Source organism: Schistocerca cancellata, chromosome 1 (assembly GCF_023864275.1).
Source record: "Schistocerca cancellata isolate TAMUIC-IGC-003103 chromosome 1, iqSchCanc2.1, whole genome shotgun sequence".
Taxonomy (NCBI): Eukaryota; Metazoa; Arthropoda; class Insecta; order Orthoptera; family Acrididae; genus Schistocerca; species Schistocerca cancellata.
In genome coordinates this window covers 154,063,705-154,076,543 of record NC_064626.1, presented here as the reverse complement: position 1 = coordinate 154,076,543, position 12,839 = coordinate 154,063,705, and the positions used below count along the sequence as shown (strand labels likewise).

The following is a 12,839-nucleotide window of genomic DNA, read 5'->3' as shown; positions in this document are numbered from 1 at the left end:
GACAACAAGGTCATTAGAGACCGAGCACGAGCTCGGGTTATGGAAGGATGGGGAAGGAAATCAGCCGTGCTCTTTCAAAGTAACAATCTCGGCATTTGCTTGAAGCGATTTTAGGGAAATAATGGAAAACTTAAATCAGAATGGCCGGACGCGGGTTTGAAACGTCTTCCTCCCGAATGCGAGGCCAGTGCGCTAGCCACATCTCTCGGTGTGGTACAGTGGAACTCTTGTTGTAATGTGTTTGTCCTCAAATGCAGTTTGATCCTCGGTGGCTCCTGGATCTCCTAGGAGGTAAGGATTAATCAAGCATAGTATGATTAATAATGATGTTATAAGTTCATGTACTCAGTCGTAACACATCGCAGACAACTGTTTCCCATCCTACTTTTAGGGTTATTTGCTTGTTTCACCGTCCTGTACTCGTCCCTGTACATTACGGTTGCGTGAAAGATGAACAGATTTAGTGACCAGTTGGATTTATGGTTTCCTTCGTGCCGTCATGAGACATCAGCGTCCATGACAAGTTCAAGGGTCTCGCAAAAATGGTTCAAATGGCTCTGAGCACTATGGGACTTAACATCTATGGTCATCAGTCCCCTAGAACTTAGAACTACTTAAACCTAACTAACCTAAGGATTCCCCGCCGGGAATCGAACCCGGGCTCAAGGGTCTCGCAGCTCGAGCTGCGGCGGCAGCGCTGAACCGGCAGCGTCTTGGAGAGAGCCCGCGGTCTTCTGCAAGCACTGCAGAAGGGACCCTGGAAGTAACAACGGGCAAGCGACGGAACGCCTGGATAGCCGTTCCATATTCGGCGGCCGATAACAAGAGAGTTCTAGCCGAGCGATGGATTTACAGCTTGCCCAGCTCTGCTTCCTAAAGTGCTGTCGGTCCTATCTGTCCCTCTACGGCACTCTGGCCGATTCAGTCAGTAATGTGCTCATGGGAGAGAGCAGAGATAACTCTGTGGACACACGCCTGTAGTCAGTGCTAGGATGACTGCTGATTATTACTCTTGGTTCTGAGTAAGGCGTGTTAGCTGTTCAGTGCAGCTGTGCCGTAGTACTCAGTGAATCGAGTTGTATTGTTGTACCTGGTGCCAGGTGATGTGAGCCCGTATAACTGAAATAAACCTATGGCATATTTCCTCCTAGAGTTCTTGAATTACCGCTTTGGTTCTCTTTCGCAAACATTGTGTTAGAAGCCTTGTTTATGTTGTTGCCATAAATACGCTTTGAATACAAGGTCTAAACTATTTTCAGACGTTTCCTCGGAAGATTTTGGTTTTGTTGTAATATCGAATTGTTTCCATGTTATTGCATGTCTGGTAATATTGCCGGTCAATTCTGTTATTCGCCAGACTGTGTGCGCCCGTTTTAAAATGTTCAAAGGTGTGTGAATTTCTAAGGGACCAAACTGCTGACAAGGGAACCTCCCCATCGCACCCCCCTCAGATTTAGTTATAAGTTGGCACAGTGGATAGGCCTTGAAAAACTGAATATAGATCAATCGAGAAAACAGGAAGAAGTTGTGTGGAACTATGAAAAAATAAGCAAAATATACAAACTGAATAGCCTCTGCGAAAGATAGGCAACATCAAGGATAGTGTGAATTCAGGAGCGCCGTGGTCCCGTGGGTAGCGTGAGCAGCTGCGGAACGAAAGGTCCTTGGTTCTAGTCTTCCCTAGAGTGAAAAGTTTACTTTCTTTATTTTTGCAAAGTTATGATCTGTCCGTTCGTTCACTGTAATAAGTTTAGTGTCTGTGTTTTGCGACCGCACCGCAAAACCGTGCGATTAGTAGACGAAAGGACGTGCCTCTCCAATGGGAACCGAAAACATTTGATCGCAAGGTCATAGATCAACCGATTCCTCCACAGGAAAACGTCTGATATATTCTATACGACACGGGTGACGGCATGTGCGTCACATGACAGGAATATGTTGTCGACCCACCTAACTTGTACACTTGGCGAGTAGGTAAAATGATTCTTCTACCTTGCCCTATTTAGGTTTTCTTGTGGATGTGATAATCACTCCCAAAAAAGTGATGAAAACATAAGAGTTTGTCATGTAAACCGACAATAAAAAATTAAAATTTTCACTCGACGGAAGGCTTGAACCAAGAACCTCTCGGTCCGCAGATGCTCACTCTAACCACGGGACCACCGCGCACCTCAGCTCATATGCTCCTTGATATTACTTATCTTGCGCATGGACTACTCAGGTTGTATATTTTGCTTATTTTTTCATAGTTCCACACAACTTCTTCCTGTTTTCTCGATTGATCTGTGTTCAGTTTTTTAAGGCCTATCCACTGTGCCAACTTATAATTAAATCTGAGAGGGGTGCGATGGGGAGGTTCCCTTGTGAGATCATCGGTCCCTGCCGGCCGCGGTGGTCTCGCGGTTCTAGGCGCTCAGTCCGGAACCGCGCGACTGCTGCGGTCGCAGGTTCGAATCCTGCCTCGGGCATGGATGTGTGTGATGTCCCTAGGTTAGTTAGGTTTAAGTAGTTCTAAGTTCTAGGGGACTGATGACCACAGATGTTAAGTCCCATAGTACTCAGAGCCATTTGAACCATCGGTCCCTAGACTTACACACTACTTAAACTGACTTATGCTAAGAACAACACATACACCCATGCCCGAGGGAGAACTCGAGCCTCCGGCGGGAGGGGCCGCGCAATCCGTGACATGGCGCCTCTAACCGCGCGGCCACTCCCCGCGGCGTACGTTTTACAATAGGCATTCATGTAAAGGTGCATATGGATGAAACTCGTTTGGTAATTATTTTGTAAGACGTACTAAATGATATGTGTCGTTCTGTCTCTGACAATAATGGAATTCTGATTGAGAAGAGAGAGAAATATGAATAGAGTATTACTTGCTCCTCCTACGAATGATAAAGAAATCAATTCTCGTCTATCTTGACGTCTCCTAACAACTGTTCTGCAAAGCTCTTTTACTCAACAGACAGCTTACCTCGTCTTGCGGCTGCAACCGCGTGATCAGCGACATGCTGAAATATTTCAAAACCAATACTTCGATCAATGAAGAGCGCAATGCATGATCAATATAATTGCAGGCCAAGGAACGACAGAGACCAAGATTCGGTGAAGCGTTAGTCGCCAGTTCGGCTTTTCATCCTCACCAAACAAAGGGCTGGGAAGAAGAGGACTTAACAGTCGTCATATGTGCAGAAACCGGCTAATAAAACGTACTCCTTCTTGTGGCTCTCATGAAAAACTTTAAAACAAACGTTCTAGAGACACAACGAGTCACTACTGAGCCAACGAACATTTGAACCCACCTCCTCGCAAGGAGTAGGGTCCCAGCGCCAACCAACCGGCAGCGCTTTTATGTTACCGCCAGCAGACCGAACCACAACCACAACCACGGCCAACCACTTCGTCAGCTCAGATATGCTGTGCTCAGTAAACAAATCTCGCCCAACGAAGCGGCTGGCTGTCGTTCGCTGGCCTTCGTCGGCTTAGTGTATTCGTGCCTCAAGATTTCTCACGGTCATAACAAGCTTGCGTGTCATGTTCCAGCCTAGAACTTTGAGTGTGCTACACAATCCAGAATTTTTTCCTAACTGTACTTACTTGGTTGGAAGCCCAAGTGAAATTCATCACTCCAGTTGTTTAACATTGTTTGATATACTTGTGGGGCTGTTTTTGAATTTTTAAATACCAATTGTATTTGATGTTTTGGCCCGATTGAGATCCTATGCGTCAGTTACACAGTTTTTCTTGTAATATCATTAGGTATTGGAATTTAACACATTGACATTTTATGTTCTTGGAATTCATTGTAAATTTACTTTTCGTGTGTTAATCAATAAAAATTTTAAAGATTAATGGTCACTCACAGCTCAACCCAGTCCTAGCACTTTCTATGACATGTACATTGAAGGTGAAGAGGGGAAAGAAAGGGAGGGGATAACTGCTTTCAGCTGCATTATGATATTAAGCGGAATCAGCGGTGGCGACTGAAACTATCGAACGGGATACGAATCCGAGACCTCCTGCGTACTAGGAAGGTGCGGTAACAACTGCACCATCCGGGACACGGCGTTACTGCATCTCGGCATGTCTCACGTCCGTTCCACAGTTTCATCGACCGCCACCTATCCACAGCCCTGTCCTTTCCTCCATGGGTCAGACGTGTTTGTGTATCCGCGTTGAAGATGATGGATCCATTGCCCAGCTAGGACTCTATAATTATATAAATACACTACTGGCCATTAAAATTGCTACACCACGAAGATGACGTGCTACAGACGCGAAATTTAACCGACAGGAAGAAGATGCTCTGATATGCAAATGATTAGCTTTTCAGAGCATTCACGCAAGGCTGGCGCCGGTGGCGACACCTACAACGTGCTGACGTCAGGAAAGTTTCCAACCGATTTCTCATACACAAGTAGCAGTTGACCGGCGTTGCCTGGTTAAATGTTGTTGTGATGCCTCGTGTAAGGAGGAGAAATGCGTACAGTCACGTTTCCGACTTTGATAAAGGTCGGATTGTAGCCTATCGCGATTGCGGTTTATCGTATCGCGACATTGCTGCTCGCGTTGGTCGAGATCCAATGACTGTTCGCAGAATATGGAATCGGTGGGTTCAGGAGGGTAATACGGAACGCCGTGCCGGATCCCAACGGCCTCGTATCACTAACGGTGGAGATGACAGGCATCTTATCCGCATGGCTGTAACGGATCGTGCAGCCACGTCTCGATCCCTGAGTCAACAGATGGGGACGCTTGCAAGACAACTACCGTCTTTACGAACAGTTCGACGACGTTTGCAGCAGCATGGACTACAGCTCGGAGACCATGGCTGCGGTTACCCTTGACGCTGCATCACAGACAGGAGCGCCTGCGATGGCGTACTCAACGACGAACCTGGGTGCACGAATGGCAAAACGTCATTCTTTCGGATGAATCCAGGTTCTGTTTACAGCATCCTGATGGTCGGATCCGTGTTTGACGACATCGCGGTGAACGCACATTGGAAGCGTGTATTCGTCATCGCCGTACTGGCGTGTCACCCGGCGTGATGGTATGGGGTGCCATTGGTTACACGTCTCGGTCACCTCTTGTTCGCATTGACGGCACTTTGAACAGTGGACGTTACATTTCAGATGCGGCTCTACCCTTCATTCGATCCCTCCATTTCAGCAGGATAATGCACGACCGCAAGTTGCATGTCCTGTACGAGCCTTTCTGGATACAGAAAATGTTCGACTGCTGCCCTGGCCAGCACATTCTCCAGATCTCTCACCAATTGAAAACGTCTGGTCAATGGTGGCCGAGCAACTGGCTCGTCACAATACGCCAGTCTCTACTCTTGATGAACTGTGGTATCGTGTTAAAGCTGCATGGGCAGCTGTACCTGTACACGCCATCCAAGCTGTGTTTGACTCAATGCCCAGGCGTATCAAGGCCGTTATTACGGCCAGAGGTGGTTGTTGTGGGTACTGATTTGTCAGGATCTATGCACCCAAATTGCATGAAAATGTAATCACATGTCAGTTCTAGTATAATATATTTGTCCAATGAATACCCGTTTATCATCTGCATTTCTTCTTGGTATAGCAATTTTAATGGCCAGTAGTGTGTTTGTGCATCCGCACTGAAGATGGTGGATCCATTGCCCAGCTAGGACTATATATGAATGCTTGGTGGTGTTCTTTCTTCAGATAACTTTCTATTACATCACACCCTTGTAAGGTCCAAAGTTTCTTTTTCTATCATAGTAGTATTTGCCGAAATGCGAGCATGCAAGCTTATGTATACAGGAAGTACGTTAGTGGCGAACGTTAAAGTAAAACACTGAAAGACGTGGACGCAGGGTAGACCTCACAAGTTGCTGGAGCAGCTGCGGTACAGAGAAAAGTAGGTTCGTAACAGCGCTGTGAGGAGTCCTTTATAGGCGGGCCACGCATCGATCCCGGGGCGGTGGAACGACTGCCGGTGTGCGGCCAAAATTGCGGCTAAATTGCTGCCGAGCCGTGGCGGCGCCTGTAATAATACTGAAGCGCTTCCGACGGCGGCTTCTCTGCTGAAAGGGCTACAGGAAAGCCTTAGCCGCAGGTGGCTTTGCCGAGAAAGTGCCTGCGGTGCGGCAGGCCACACCTTGCCTGCCTCTGCGACTTTTCCAAGTGGGTCCTGAACAGGGTTCTACTGTTTTCTCTCTAGCTGTACAACTAATTCTCCACTGCTTCGAAAGACCACTTAGGACGACAGATTCCGATTTTTTCGTTCCCTTTCATGTAAAATAATATGTCACGTTCACTCCGATAATGTAATGTGTCAAAGAGACGCTTGATACTCTCGGATGGGACCGCGCCGGATTAACAGCAAATTATTTGTTAGTTACGATATCAACGTAGGACATTCTGCCACAAACTTTCCATGATCATAAAATCTACTACATCTACCCTCCTTGAGACCAGATGCCCATTGTAGAGCTTTCTGTCGTGCTGTCAAAGATGCTACGTTTTTCGTCTCCGTACTTATGGATCCTTTGAATGAACAGTATAGTGCAGACATCTGGCGGAAGAAACGCTCACTACGATCACTTGGTGCTAAGTAGCAGCATTTTTTACGGCGCGTTACAATGGCCGATGTTTTGTGTGGTTTTCGAAACTTATTTCATGAAAATATGTACCTGTTGTAGTCAATATCTATTAGCGTTGTTTAATTGACTTCGCTGTGTAATAAGTTAGTGATGTATATTGTACTGGACGCTGGGACCTGTGCCACTTTTTTAAAAACAAATTCATCATCATATATCATACGAGTGATGACTGCTTAAAAGGACTGTATTTTCTGAAGTGAACTACCAATAAAGTACTTTTTTCATATTTTTCACTTTCTTTCTAATTATTACTTACATGTCACCAAGACCCAGCGTCCATCATGATTTTGATAAAGGTGTTTCAAAATTTTCATGAATTACCTTTCACTATCTTCTGTTTAACAAGTACATTATACTTGTTTTAAGTAATTGCGTGATAGTTTCCGTCAGATCTAAAAACCTTACGGTGTGCCGTTTCTCCCTAGCCTGTTCCAGTTGCGGATGGAGCGCGAGGAGAACCATTGTTGGGGCAAGCTTCCGTGTGATGAGTTCGAATCTCTCTTATCATCCCTTCATGGTCTGCGAGATAAACACAGGAGGAGCAATGTATTGGTTGGTTCTTCTAGGAACGTACGCTCTCAGAATTTTAGTGGTAAACCGTATCGTGGTGCATAAAGCCTCTCTTGTAAGGTCTGAAACTGGTATGAGTATCTCATTGATTATATCGTTAGAGTTTGTGAGGAAACGCGCTGCTCGTGTTTCGATCGTCCCTGTTTCCTTTACGGAGCCTGTCTCGTTCTCGTCGCAGACCGACGAGCATTGTGTCGAAAGACTGTCTTGTAAGCTACCTGCTTCGTGGTTTCTCCCATTAGTGTTACGCTCACTCCGGGAAGACAGAAACGAAAAAAGAGGAGGGATGTAGGCATGGGTCAAACGGTATACAGCATATACGATGCACATTTCCCGGTCGGAACACACGCCAAAAATTGACTGTGCTTGGGAATAATCAGAAACAGCGACTGAACAGGAACAAAGAGGACAAAATACGGAGTCCCGACGTACGAGGGCCGATCAATAAGTATTGCAACTCCTTTTTACTCGGCGAATTTCGATTAAAAATGTGGAATTTGTCGCGGAACATCGTGGAATAGTATAGTTTCACGAAGTTCCTAAGTTTCGTTTGACGAAATACTAGAGCATCGCAGATATTCATGGGCACTTGCGATATGTCTGCGGACATTGACTTGAAACAACGTCGCACATATCGGAATCCCTCATGTCAACCGGCTGCACACAGCTGTGACTCCTGCTATCTGGATACTCCTGAGCTGTGGCTGGCTCATGCTATGCGTTGGATTAAACCTTGGTTGCTATTCTGTGTTTAGTCTCCCGCGGTTATCGCGATTATGTTGGTATCCTCTCTTTCCACGTGTGGCAGCAGTGGTGTGTATCGATATCCGCACCTTGGACTATCTTTGGCCTGGCGCTTATAGTTCCCGGCTGGGCTGTGTGCGGGCAGTTGGTCGGTTGGCGTGGAGCAGTAAGGAAATCAGCGCGGCGTGTAGTTTGGCCGGGCCCGCTGGTGTCCTCTATGCGGTGTCAGAGTGTGTGGTGGTGTTCCCATTGCTACGAGGTTCGTGGCTCACCGATCCTGGACACGAAAGTTGAGTTTTGACTAAATCTACCAGCAGGTCACGACTGCTCCCATCGTGTCGTTTGGAGTTCCTTGTCAGCTGTTGGGATATTCCCGTGAGTAACAACATGTGTTTTAAAGTTGGCAAATTTTAGCCACCCCTCGATGGATTTTAACTGTACTTGGTTATTTCAATTGAAGTGCGCCAGTGGAATCTTCTGCCTTGTGACCATTAACGTTCCAGTTACCTGCCCTGGCCATTGACGTAAATTCAGGTTGTGTATTCTTTTCATCGTGTTGTCGCTGTTCAGCACGGTGTGTAGTTTGACAGCTTAATGCATAATTGGTTGTGGGCGCCAATACCTTCTACGTTGTGCCCTTGTACTCCCTGTTGTGTGCTGGTCGGGTGAAGCGGAGGTCATCTTGTCGCTGGGTCTGTTGACTGTCTGTCGGTTGGGTTGTCGTCGGATCGACAATGGTTGGGCCGACTGCCTTTCCCACCTAAGTGAGCGTCAGTGTTTGGATTCCAGGCCGACCCTCGGAACTTCTGAGCGCCCTTGGGTGTACTGCCTTTTCTTGTTTGTTGTTGTTGTTTGTACTTGTATGACTTCTAGCCGATTTTTAGATTAAGGTTGTTTTGCCCTTATGGCTTCAGATGATTTGGACCTTCAGCCTAATTTAAGAACTGTGTTACGTAAAGCCATTGGCAATTTTAAAAATAATGATATTGAGTTTTAAGTGTTGGGCCTTCAGCCGATTTTGAATTTAAGTTGTTTTGCTCTTAAAATGTCAGATTCTTTGGGCCTTCAGCCTAATTAAGGATCTGTTTTAAGATAAGGCTTTGCCTTCTAAATTTCTGATTTTGATTGAGCTTTAAGTTATTGGCTTTCACCCGTTTTTAAATTAAAGTGGTCTTGTCCTTAAGGCACGAGGTTGTATGGCGCATCCAGCCGCTAATTAAGTTACAAAACTAAAGCTGTGCTTTTTTAAAAAGATTCTTGGCTTGTGTAATGTTTGATCAAATAAAAGGTATATGTTCGAGTGTAACTGACAGCCGCTTATTTTGGTCCCTTTCCACAACTTAAAGAACCTGTCCTGTCCTGCGGGTTTAACAGGACGTCTCAACTCCAATTCGAGGTGATCGATGAATCTCTATCATGCACCTCTCTGCACAACTGGACATGTCTGTTGGTAGTGCCGACATATTCGTCCAGCAGTTGGGGTTCTCAAAGGTGTGTGCCCGCTGCGTTCCTTGCTGCCTAACAGAAGACCATAAAGTGCAACGCAGGACCATCTCTACGGAACTGCTTGCGCTTTACGAGGCTGATCGTGACAATTTTTGTCGAACGTCGTCACACGTTATGAAAAGCAGGTTCATCACTTCGAACCGGAAACAAAACGACAATCCATGAAGGGGTGTCACACCACCTCTCATCCAAAGAAAAAGTTCAAAGCCGCACTCTCAACCGATAAAGTCACGGCGACTGTCTTATGGTACTCTGAAGAGGTTATTCTGTTGGATGTCGTCCGTCGTGGTGCAAGAATCAACTCTGAAATGTATTATGCTGCCATCAGGAAACTGAAGAAACGACTTCACAGCAAAATGCAAATGAACTTGTATTTCCCCATGACGCAAGGCCTCACACAAGTTTGCGCATCAGAGAGGAGCTTACAAAGCTTGATTGGACTGTTCTTCCTCATCTACGCTTAGCCTGGGTCTTGCACCTTTCGACATTTGTGTGTTTCGCCCTTGAAGGATGCGCTCTGCAGGAAGCAGTACGTAGATGGTGGGAAGGTTAATGACGCAGCAAGACGTTGACTTCGACGTCGACCAATAGAGTGGTCCTACCGTGGACAGGCCCTCCCAGTAAGGTGGACGAAGACCGCTGAACGGAGATTACGTTGAAAAATTGGGATTTGTAGCCAAAAGAGTGGGGAAAATATGGTGCATTGGAATCTTGAATAAAACCGACCTGCTTTCAGAAAAAGTGTTCCATTATTTACTTAACGCCTCTCTTACATGGGCTTCCTGACGGAGATACGAATTTATTGTACAGGTACAGTGTTTGAGATTGTGTATCTGCTGTAGACGCCATTCGCGCAAACACTTGGGAATATTTCGAACCACAATTCAGCGTACCAGAACTGCAGTTTGTAACGTGTATTTCCTGCATCAGCGAAGGTGGTGCCAATGTCTTTCCTTAGATTTCGGGTGACCTAAATTATTTTTCGGTAGGCTCGTCTGGAATGGGTCCAGTCGGGCTTGTCCTGCAGGCAGAGAACCTGCTTCGATAAACTGGGCTCCCATTGAAAGAGCAGTCGAAGTATCAGCGAATAGAAACCTCTCGATCAGACTATGAGCCGTAATGTTTTGTTTCTAAATTTTTGCTGACAGTATTTTATAACGAAGAGGTCGTGCCTGTCTTTTCTCCGGTGTTATTCGGTATTTCCACTTGTTATTTTTGGGAGGAGCGATATTCTAATTTTTGTCCGTTTGTTTAGATCTTTGTCCGTTTGTTTAGATCTTTGTCCGTTTGTTTAGATCTTTGTAATTTTCGCAACTCAGTTAACACAAATTCCAAAATTGCCCCTTTGGAAAGGGAACGGCCGATTTCTTTCTCCATCCTTTGCCATTCCAGAATCTGGCTTCTTGTAAATGACATCGTCTTCAACGGACTTTTAACTTTTCTTCCTAATTGTGGACACAAATAAGAATATATGCATATTCCTTACTTTCCAACGTCTCTGGTGTAACCTGTCCACAGAATTTTCAAAATTCGCATTAAAAACTACAATAATTCTGCTTCATTTTATTGTAGACGAATACTATCCTAAACTTCTTAATTATCTGGTAAAGCATCATACATCCATAGCTTTTTCCCTTCCTGACACATTAAAACTATGTGCCGGACCTGGCTGGTGCCCAGAACCTTGATTTTGCCGGGTAGTGCACGTACCAAGAGAACTGTCAAGGCGGAATTAGTGCGAAGTATGCCGGGGAGTTTTTGCAAATTGTGGCACTTGGGAAAGAGGCGCTGGCAGAAATGAAGCAGTGAATTGTGCCTAGATAGCTCACTCGATAAAAGAATTGTCCGCATAAGGCAGGGTCGGCCACGGGGTCCCAAACTTCATGCCGCGCGGCCACACGGGCTGCGCGGCCCCTCCCGCCGGAGGTTCGAGTCCTCCCCTCGGGCATGGGTGTTTGTGTTGTTCTTAGCGTAGGTTAGTTTAAGTAGTGTGTAAGTCTAGAGACCGATGACCTCAGCAGTTCGGTCCCTTAGGAATCCACACACATTTGAATAAACATGACGAGTGCACAGTCTGCGGGCCGCGGGTGGGCCAACGCAAGGCCGGTTTTGGCTTTGCTCCTTCCTTTCCGTAAGTTCTCGCTACAGCGCGACATTTCATTTAGTATTGCGCTGTGGAATTTTTCGATCGGCACAGTTCTTTCCAGTTCGGCGGAATGATGGTGTCAGCGCTGTTTGCCTTTCGCCAATTTTTCGTGTTATGAAGGACATTCACAGGCCCAGTGGCTTTTTGCACAGAAAGAGGCGGTGAAGCGATATCGGCGCAAGCCTTTAAAAATGAATGGGAATGAAAGAAGAGGGACGACAATTCTCGACATGTATACGCATCGCTTCTGCGAGTGCTCAATATCAAATTTGCTATAAAACGACATTACAATATCGAAAGAATTTAACGATTTAATTGGCAGTGAAAGAGCACAAACTTACAACGATCGACTGATGGGTTTCATTGTTTTGTATATCACAAGCACTGTGTGCTAAATTAGCAACCATAGCGCACATTGTGTAGAACGAATAGTAAAATTACTGAAGTAGGGTGTCAGTTGCAACAGTTTTCAATGGAACTGAACGAAGAGTATTGAGATTTTACATGGTATTTATATCAATGTGTTGGACGATTTTTCGATTTAAAACACGCTGTAGTTGAATTTATGAACGAAGAAAAGAGTGCAGGAGCAAAAATCCGGAATGGATTGCACGCCTCGCATTTCAAGTAGACTTGACTGAAACCCCTCCCCACAGCAAGACATTGCAAGGTATTGTACATTGCTTCTCTTAGGTAGTTTAGACGTCTCCATAATGATGTTGCAGAAGTGCTACAATATTTCGACTCTAAAAATAAGTCACAAATACGCGGAAGCCTGCATCAGAAAACCTGTGAAACTCTTGCCTCTGTCCTTATGCCTATAGTTTTTACCATATAAAAGTTATATGTCTTCAGTGGGCCAAAAATAATGCAGTAATATTGGAAATTTGTTTTGTTCGTGATTCATGTTGTAGAGAAATATGAAATATAAAACCAAGTCGTACACAGCGTGGTTGAATTGCCGGATTGCAGTTTAAATGCGGCGCGTTTGCAGTTTCCCCTCGTGCTGAGACAGCGTGGCGTGGCAGTGGGGGAAATGTGCTAGCCATGATCAGCGCCGAAATCTCGGCCACGCCTGCCGTAAGGCTGGATTCTAGGTTCGAGTCCTAGCTGGACACTTAGTTTTAAAAGCACTGTACACTCCGCTGCAGAATTAAAGGGTAATTCTTGTAGTTGCTTATCCCTCTCGGATCGCCAAATACATGTAATAAGCTCAATGGAGGTGTATTAGTCACC

The 12,839-nt window shown here is 45.7% G+C and overlaps 1 protein-coding gene across 1 annotated transcript in view; it reads left to right on the top strand.

Annotated features, from left to right (window-relative positions):
• LOC126167332 (G protein-coupled receptor kinase 1) overlaps positions 1–12,839 on the top strand; it is a 1,141,113-nt gene that overhangs the window by 554,897 nt on the left and 573,377 nt on the right. The gene's annotated exons all lie outside the window — the stretch shown is intronic.